Source organism: Hakea prostrata, chromosome 1, assembly GCF_041222555.1.
Source record: "Hakea prostrata isolate BN-2017 chromosome 1, UWA_Hpros_2, whole genome shotgun sequence".
Taxonomy (NCBI): domain Eukaryota; kingdom Viridiplantae; phylum Streptophyta; class Magnoliopsida; order Proteales; family Proteaceae; genus Hakea; species Hakea prostrata.
In genome coordinates this window covers 62,478,707-62,488,049 of record NC_142600.1, presented here as the reverse complement: position 1 = coordinate 62,488,049, position 9,343 = coordinate 62,478,707, and the positions used below count along the sequence as shown (strand labels likewise).

The window sequence follows — 9,343 nt, the reverse complement described above, 5'->3', positions numbered from 1 at the left end:
ACAGAAAATCAGATGGAACAGTTGGATAATGATTAGACAATTTTCTGGGAATAATCTTATCACACTATTAAGAGAACAGAATGAATTTCAAAATATCTGCAACATAACAATTTTGGGTTCCTGAAAGTCCAGTACTAAGAAAATGAATATCCATACTTCTGGTTAGACCTATGGTGTTCCCATTCTCTTTCATTCTTTCCCCTTGTCAATTTTAGAACATAGGATATTCCTAAAATTTGGGTGGACTATCTGATTACCTTCATTGGATCTTTGCTGTGTATTTTTGGAAAAGTTCACCATGTTTCTAACCTTTCTCTATTTCCTGCGGATTTGGCTTTATCAGCCTTCGTTTAATATAGTGTTAACCATCTCCATCTCCATTGTTTTGCACTTCCCTTCATACCCAGGTTAGCAGTTTGCTGTATTACTCTCTTAAGTGTTGAAGCTTCACTTTTCTTTTCTATTGGATGATCAACAGATAAGATATATGTGCATCTGCTAAATTAACTCTGAAGATCATGAACAGATGGAAATGTATAAATACACACCTTTAGGACCCTATGGATTCATCCGAGCTGAGAAGTTACTACAGAAGATAAAGCCATAAGCATCTGACCAGCCATAAATGAGTATCAGGTGGTTCTGGTTCTGATGTAACTTGTGTGGCCATGGCATGTATTACTTTATCAACCCAATCAAATTGTAGGTTTATTTTCATTGTTTGTTGGTAGCATATCCACTCATCTCTTAGTAAAGCATGGATGAGCTTTGATTTTGTTACCTCGCTGTTTTGAATTTGGTAAATGTGAGGTTATCCATATCAGACATGCCCAGGCTGTCAATTCAAGTTATTGCATCTTACATTTGCATCTCCTCAGGCTGCCGATCTGACGTAGAATTCAGATCATGAAATATAATTACTGCTCTCAGCTCAGGTATCATTGTTCAGGACCATCTTGTATCACGCTTCTTTATATCTTTTATCCAAGGTGCTGAAAAATTAGCTGGGTTTCCATGACCCTCACGAAGATTGGTTCAAGCAAGAAACTCTATGCTGAGAATTGTTTGTCTTACCGTGTGAAACATCTGATTGGTTACATGTTCCCTAAAACAGGAGGCAGTAAGAAGATTACGTGTGTCACTTAATCATATTGAATTTCACTATTATTCATATTTAAAATAATAATAATAATAATAATAATAATAATAATAATAATAATAATAATAATAATAATAATAATAATAATAATAATAATAATAATAATAATAATAATAATAATAATAATAATAATAATAATAATAATAATAATAATAATAATAATAATAATAATAATAATAATAATAATAATAATAATAATAATAATAATAATAATAATAATAATAATAATAATAATAATAATAATAATAATAATAATAATAATAATAATAATAATAATAATAATAATAATAATAATAATAATAATAATAATAATAATAATAATAATAATAATAATAATAATAATAATAATAATAATAATAATAATAATAATAATAATAATAATAATAATAATAATAATAATAATAATAATAATAATAATAATAATAATAATAATAATAATAATAATAATAATAATAATAATAATAATAATAATAATAATAATAATAATAATAATAATAATAATAATAATAATAATAATAATAATAATAATAATAATAATAATAATAATAATAATAATAATAATAATAATAATAATAATAATAATAATAATAATAATAATAATAATAATAATAATAATAATAATAATAATAATAATAATAATAATAATAATAATAATAATAATAATAATAATAATAATAATAATAATAATAATAATAATAATAATAATAATAATAATAATAATAATAATAATAATAATAATAATAATAATAATAATAATAATAATAATAATAATAATAATAATAATAATAATAATAATAATAATAATAATAATAATAATAATAATAATAATAATAATAATAATAATAATAATAATAATAATAATAATAATAATAATAATAATAATAATAATAATAATAATAATAATAATAATAATAATAATAATAATAATAATAATAATAATAATAATAATAATAATAATAATAATAATAATAATAATAATAATAATAATAATAATAATAATAATAATAATAATAATAATAATAATAATAATAATAATAATAATAATAATAATAATAATAATAATAATAATAATAATAATAATAATAATAATAATAATAATAATAATAATAATAATAATAATAATAATAATAATGATGATGATGATGATGATGACGATGTTATAAAATAAAGAAGATATATGGAATACAAAGAAAAAAGACAAGATGAATTCGACACTTCTATTGAGTTAGTCATTACATATTTATAATGGAACTAGCATCTACTTTGATATGTTAATATCAGAGCCTACAACGATATACAATATATAATTCTCACACACAATAAGATAATCTTGATATGGAATGATAGATTGCCACCCAAGATAGAAGGTGCATAGAATGGAAATATTGACTGCCAACATTGTGTAATGAAATGGTTGTGATCTTTACCAATATTGCATCCTGAGTAGTTGAGATCTTCAATTGGAAGTACAATCTCTTTGGGGGGTAATGGACATCCATAAATAAATATTATTTATAACACTCTCTCTTGATGTCCATCAATAGATAATGTACCTCGTTAAAACCTTACTAAGAAAAAACCCTGTGCGAAAAAATCTTAGTGAAGGAAAAAGAGTATACATATCTAAATAATACGTATTGGTAGCTGCCTCATTAAAAACCTTACCAGGAAAATCCAGTGGAACAAAACATTTGTGAAGGGAAAAAGAGTGCAGCGACGTATTTTACTCCCCCTGATGATAACATCATTGAGTATCTTTGAATACGCACATTCCAATATCATATATCAGCTTCTCAAAATTTGAAGTAAGCAATGCCTCAGTAAATAAATCTACAAAATTATCACTTGAACGAATTCAATGAACATCGATTTCACCATTTTGTTGAAGACCATGAATGAAGAAGAATTTTGATAAAATATGTTTCGTTCTATCTCCTTTGATGTATCATCCCTTCAATTGAGCTATGCATGCAGTATAATCTTTATATAATATTGTTGAAATCCCTTCTTTTAGTCATACTACTATTATAAAAGCATGTACTCCTCTTTTTCCGCAAATCTTTCACTTGATTATTGTATCCTTTGTCTTTATTTAAGTGTCATCTTTTTTGTATTAGCTTTGTTGTCATTTTATTTTTTACTCATAAATTATTGGTACCCTTTTTATATATTTTTTTTATATAAATGCGTAAAATTAGATTAAATCGAGAAAAAAAGTTCCTTAGAAAAGAGAGTATTTTTTTTTTCAATTTGAAACAATCTTCCATATAAATCACTAATAAATATTTTTTTTCATCAATAATATTTTCTCCACATAATCTTAATAGAGAATTAATTTAAAAAAACTGTAGAACTGTATTAATTTACAGTTTCAAATCTTGCAACTTCATGTGCATCTGCAGAACTGTACTTATTTACAGTTTCAAATCTTGCAACTTCATGTGCATCTGCAGAACTGTACTCATTTACAGTTTCAAATCTTGCAACTTCAATTGCATCTGCAGAACTGTACTCATTTACAGTTTCAAATCTTGCAACTTCAAGTGCATCTACAGAATTGTATTCATTTACAGTTCCAAATCTTGTAACTTCAAGTGCATCTACAGAACTGTATTCATTTACAATTTCAAATCTTGCAACTTCAGGTGCATTTAAGAATATTTGTGGTGCAAAACTAATAACCACGATATTAAATAAATAAAACCCATGTTTAGATTGGCTAATGACAAACCACAATTGTTAAGACAACCTAATATCTTATTTGATTCTTAGATTCAATAAAATACATACATTTTTATCATGAGCACTTACATTATAAGATTGACAAGGTAAACTCCATTGTTTACAAAAACGCGTAATATATAATGCATAGTTTGCTGTTTTTCTTCTCAAAACGTAATACTTTAAGCGGAGTCGCTGATAACGTGTTATAAAATAAAGAAAATATATGAAATACAAAAAAGAAAGACAAAATGAATTCGACACTTCTATTGAGTTAGTCATTACATATTTATAATGGAACTAGCATCTTCTCTGATATGCTAATATCAAAGCCTACAAAGAAATATAATATATGATTCTCACACACAATAAGATAATCTTGATATGGAATGATAGATTGCCACCCAAGATAGAAGGTGCATAGAATGGAAATATTGACTGCCAACATTGCGTAATGAGATGATTGTGATCTTCACCAATATTGCATCCTGAGGTAGTTGAGATCTTCAATTGGAAGTACAATCTCTTTGAGGGTAATGGACATCCATAAATAAATATTATTTATAATAAATAATAAATTATTGAGTCAGTGGTCAAATTGCTTCCCTGCCAAATTGCTATTGTTTTGTTTCTCTTTATTTGTGCTACTAGATGGGCAAGTTTGGATTTCCATATAAAGCTTCAAAGTTTACTTCATTAAATATGGTATTTCCGATTGCTAAGCAGCCCTTGCTTCAAAGTTTGCTATTCATATCTCACCAAGTGGCATAACTTTGAGTTCCATAGAAGTTACCTTCATCCTTGCTGTGGTAATGGCTAATTTTGATAGAACAATGGCTTGAACTAAAAACTATCGTCTTTTTAGATTGTTCTCCTCCTAGGAACCTGCTCCAGTTTTTTATTAATTGTTTTGTATTCCTATTGCATTTTGGGGTTCTGTATTAGGAGTAACCAATTTTGATTTTTTTTTTTTCAAAGAAAAATTGGTTGCAGAATTCTGCAACCACAGGAATGGGTGGTCTTCTTCCCTGATGTGGGTGTGCAATATGTGAAACGATGATGAAGAACCATTTTCTAGGATAAGGGAAAGGAGCTCCCATTGGGTAGTGTGATATATTCTTTGATATTCTTTGGGATTTACCTAGTTTTTCTCTTGGTTTTACACGCTCTATAATACGAGAGAAGCCGGATTGAATTAAAAGTGTGTTGGAAAATAAAAAGGGGAAAGACCAAAAGGAAACGAGTCATGGTCCCTCAAATTTGGGCAACCATCCAAGTGGTCTTGTAATGGTAAATTATTTTCACTTTCAAGTAATTGGTTGTACTTAGACTCTTAAGTATTCGCGTTTTTCATTTTAATATATATCTTCTCATATTATAGGAGCATGGAACACCTAATTATGTCATACCGACCATCCATTCATCTCAAACATCTGAGACTCAGGTATATTTCTTATTTAAAGAGAGAACTATATTGGATGGCATAAATGACTTAAAATATGATGCATTATTTTTTTAGGGTAATATTCTTTCATCTCAGCCTGCTAAACATGTGAGTAGCGGCTTCTGTTTCTTTGCCGCAGGTACATGGGTATTAAACAACTTTAAGATGGCTTATTGTAACTGTAAATGTAAGGGCTTGATATTGTTTGTTTATTGCTTATGTGTAGATAACCTTTGAAGGGCTAATGAGTGGTGTCTTTTTGTTTTTTGAAACCCTATATGGAGAGCAGCACCTTAGTGTGCTTTTGTTTGAATCTTTCTCTTGAGTTCTGACTTTCCCATAGTTGATTATTGCCTTTTTATCTATATTAGGTATGGCATATTAGCATGCTAATGGCTTCCCCTTGGTGACTTTTGCCTTTATATCTAAACCGACTTTTGTGTGTGAGTGTGTGTGTGTAGATAAACCAGATTTTTGTGACTTCCCCTCATGACTAGTGTTCAAGCTTATGTCAGTGCACTTCCCCTCATGGTTAGAGTCTATCAATTTCCTTTGATTACTTGTTAGTTCAGTGCTATTAATCTCTATGTTATCCCTCATTTGGTTTATTAGTTTCTTAACTCTTTGGTAGTGATAGCTTTTCCAATCCTTCAAACCCTTTTTATCTTTTGTGGTTTAGCTCTATCTCTAAATTATGGTATATGAGACGAAGATTTCATGAAAGCTAATTGCTCCAAGTGAAGTATCACAATGCAGATTTCAGTCTTTGAGTTCATTCCAGTAAGAAAACCTGAATCTCAGGATGTTTACGAAAGCCAGGATAGCATGGAAGATCAACTCCCCTAGTCCTAGTTCTATCAAGTACCAAATATCCCCTTCATTCTCATTCTACATGTTCTACAGCAGTTAATGTCTCTGTTATATGATTTCATGTGCTTGTTCTTCCCTGTTTTCTTTAGCATTTTTATACAAGAAAGAAACCAAGTGGGAGAAAGGCAAAGCTGTTACAGGTCAAGCAAATATATTCTGCTCCTCCGGCTTCACTTTCTTCTCTTAACCATTTGCAGGTTAGTCTAGAAAGCCCTTTCTCTTTTTCTCCTTTTCTTTACGGCTCAGATGTACTGAATACTCCATAGTCCAGGTCTGCAGCATTTTTTACCGATATATTACTGTCTCTCTTCTTCTCTGTAGTTAATCCTTTGAGAACTATAATGCATTGAGTTGATGTAAATATGTTTGATATTTGAACAGGTAGTTGCAGATGAACCAAAGAGTAATAGAAGCCAATGAGTGTTTCTGAACCACTATTATTCTTCTGGTTGTATTATTTGTCTGTTGCCAGTTTCAAATCATTCTTGATTGTTTTCTTGAATTATTGTATATGAATGTAATAATCATGCCCCCCCCCCTTTAATTTATTTGAAGCTGTAAACAAAAGAGGGCAACCAACAATCGGTTTCAAGCACCTCACCAATAGTACTCATCTGTAATGGTGCAGGCCATGGAGGTTCAATCAAACCTAGAACCCGGAATCCCAAGTTTTGTGAAATTTATGCTTCGGTCTCATGTTACCCGGGGCTTTTGGCTGGTGAGGTCAAAACACCTACTATAATGCATAAATTCAATAAGGGTGAATCTTGCTTGTCTAATTATGGTAGCATTTGTTTCTATCATAGAATAAAATTCCATCGAAACTTGTGAAATTTCCACTGAAATTTTCCATTTGGAAAATGCGAAACGAAACTCGTGGGGACCGAAAAAAAGTCTTCAATTTTGATCGAAACTGTCGAAATTTCGTCGAAACTTGTCGAAATTTTGTCGAAACCTGTCGAAACTTGGTTCAACCCAGTTGGACCAGCTGGTTCATGAGGAAAAAGAATTTCCAATTTTCGTGGGAAACTTGGGAAATTTCGTGCAATTTTCGTGGGAAACTTGGGAAATTTCGTGGAAACATAGGAAATTTCGTGGAAACTTGAGAAATTTCATGGAAACCTGAGAAATTTCGTGGAAACTTGGGACTTTTTCCTGTAAATTTTGTAGTTTTTCCAAATTTTCAATTTTTTTGTTTATTTCATGTTTTCCCAAATACCCCCTCCATTAGGACTTCCCTATCCAAAGTGTGTATTCCCTCAGGTTGGTTATCTTAAGCATATTGATTACCAAACTCATAAAGTTACAGTTGTCGATTAACTTGACAACCATAGGCATAAAATGTCATAGGATGTCTATGTTCATTGGCTGAAGAGGATGTTACAGACATAGTACTACTCAGCTCACAGGATGAATCCATTCTTGGCGCTCCTCTTACACTAAGTTGTATTTTCCTTTTATTGTCAACTATTTTGAAATTAGAAATTATATATTGAATGTTATGTGCTTAAGTAGTTAAGTTTATAATGTACTTTTTGGACAACTCTACACTGATATTATGTACATTGAATGACATATCTACATTGATTTTTTTAGCAAAATACAACAAATGTATTCTTTATACTATAATTAACTTAAATATTGGATCATATCCCAAAATACTCTCTAAAACCTATCGAAACTTGTACGGAAAAATCCTCAATTTTCCTGAAATTTCCCAAGTTTCCACCTAAGTTTTCCATTTTCACCCAGTCGAAACTTGAGTTTTCCTCGAATTTTTTACCATGGTTTCTATTATAGGGACTTCCTACTGGATTCTGCAAGCTGAACTTACCTAAAAAGGATTGTTGCATTACCTTAGTAGATGATCATGGGAAAGAGCACGAAACAAAATATGGAAGGACTATGCTTGACAAGTAAAGTGGCCTTATAAAAGTATGCTCTTGTTAATAAATTACTTTTTTGTCCTTACTTTGGTGTTCCTATAAATTTCCATCCATACTTTTCAATTTGAATATGTTTGTCTTGCTTTGGAAAAATAGTTAATGAATGGGTCGCTGGTTGCAAATGGAGATCAATTATAGTGTATGATGTTCTTGTTGTTTTTAGGTTTAGTTTGTCTATGTCGAGGTCTTTATTGAATCCCATATTTATAGTACAATTTGAGAAGAGATACAAAATTCAGTTTTTTAGGTTGGTGTTAGATAGATGTCAATGTGTACATCCATGAGATAGTCCACAGCTCAGATTTAAATTCACTGGGCTCTACCACAAGCTGTCTTTTGATATAAACAAACTAGGCTTGTTCAAAAATAAACTAATACTGAGGGTCTTGACATGTTGGCATGCATGCATTTGACATGAGGTTGTATATAATTATAAATACACATTTTCAATCACATCAATCAAAATGACCTTAGGTGAAAGTGGTGAGGAAAGACATGTCTAGGTTAGGCACTGTATCACGTATGACCAAGAGTATAGTTGTCTCAAGGGCAAGGATTCATTGCCCATCCCAATCAATTGGGTTATGGCTGAATCGTTGTTCTTGAACTGTTCAGACCTAACATCATTATTTGAGGATTCCTTCTAAAGTTATCTGCGAATCAACCTTATCTCCCCTTCTACTATGTTCCACTAGATTCTTTTTCAAGTTCTAGAATAGGTGATTTTATTCCAGGTTTGAGGAAGCCTAAACTTATAGATCATAAAAACACTATGATATTTTGTGATGGCCTTGACGTACTGACATCATTGTTTAATATCAACTATTTGTATTGATAGCATGACATGCTTTTGAAATTTTAATATATGACCTTAAAATTTTTTCTGTTTGTATACTCCTAAAGGTATCCTGGTAAAAAGCCCTTTCCCTTGTACTTTTGTATTGGTGTCCTGTTTTCATACAGAATCCACGAATGCATCTGAAAGGCCATATCAAAGTATTTTCTCTACTCCCAGGGTTACACAATTCTTTAGCCCATTCAATGTTTTGTTAACCTAAACTTAACCAAAATTCCTCTCCAAAACCATCCCTTAAGAAAAGCCATGATTTTTTGAACGTCCCTTAACCCAAAAGCTCCCAGCTCATTTATTGTTGGTTCTAACTACAGAAAGGTCCTGGAGATTAACCCAGAACCTGGGTTACA

At 30.1% G+C, this 9,343-nt stretch overlaps 1 pseudogene; it reads left to right on the top strand.

Annotated features, from left to right (window-relative positions):
• Window positions 1-8,124, top strand: LOC149029328 (uncharacterized; annotated as a pseudogene).
• Window positions 8,125-9,343: the final 1,219 nt, after the last annotated feature.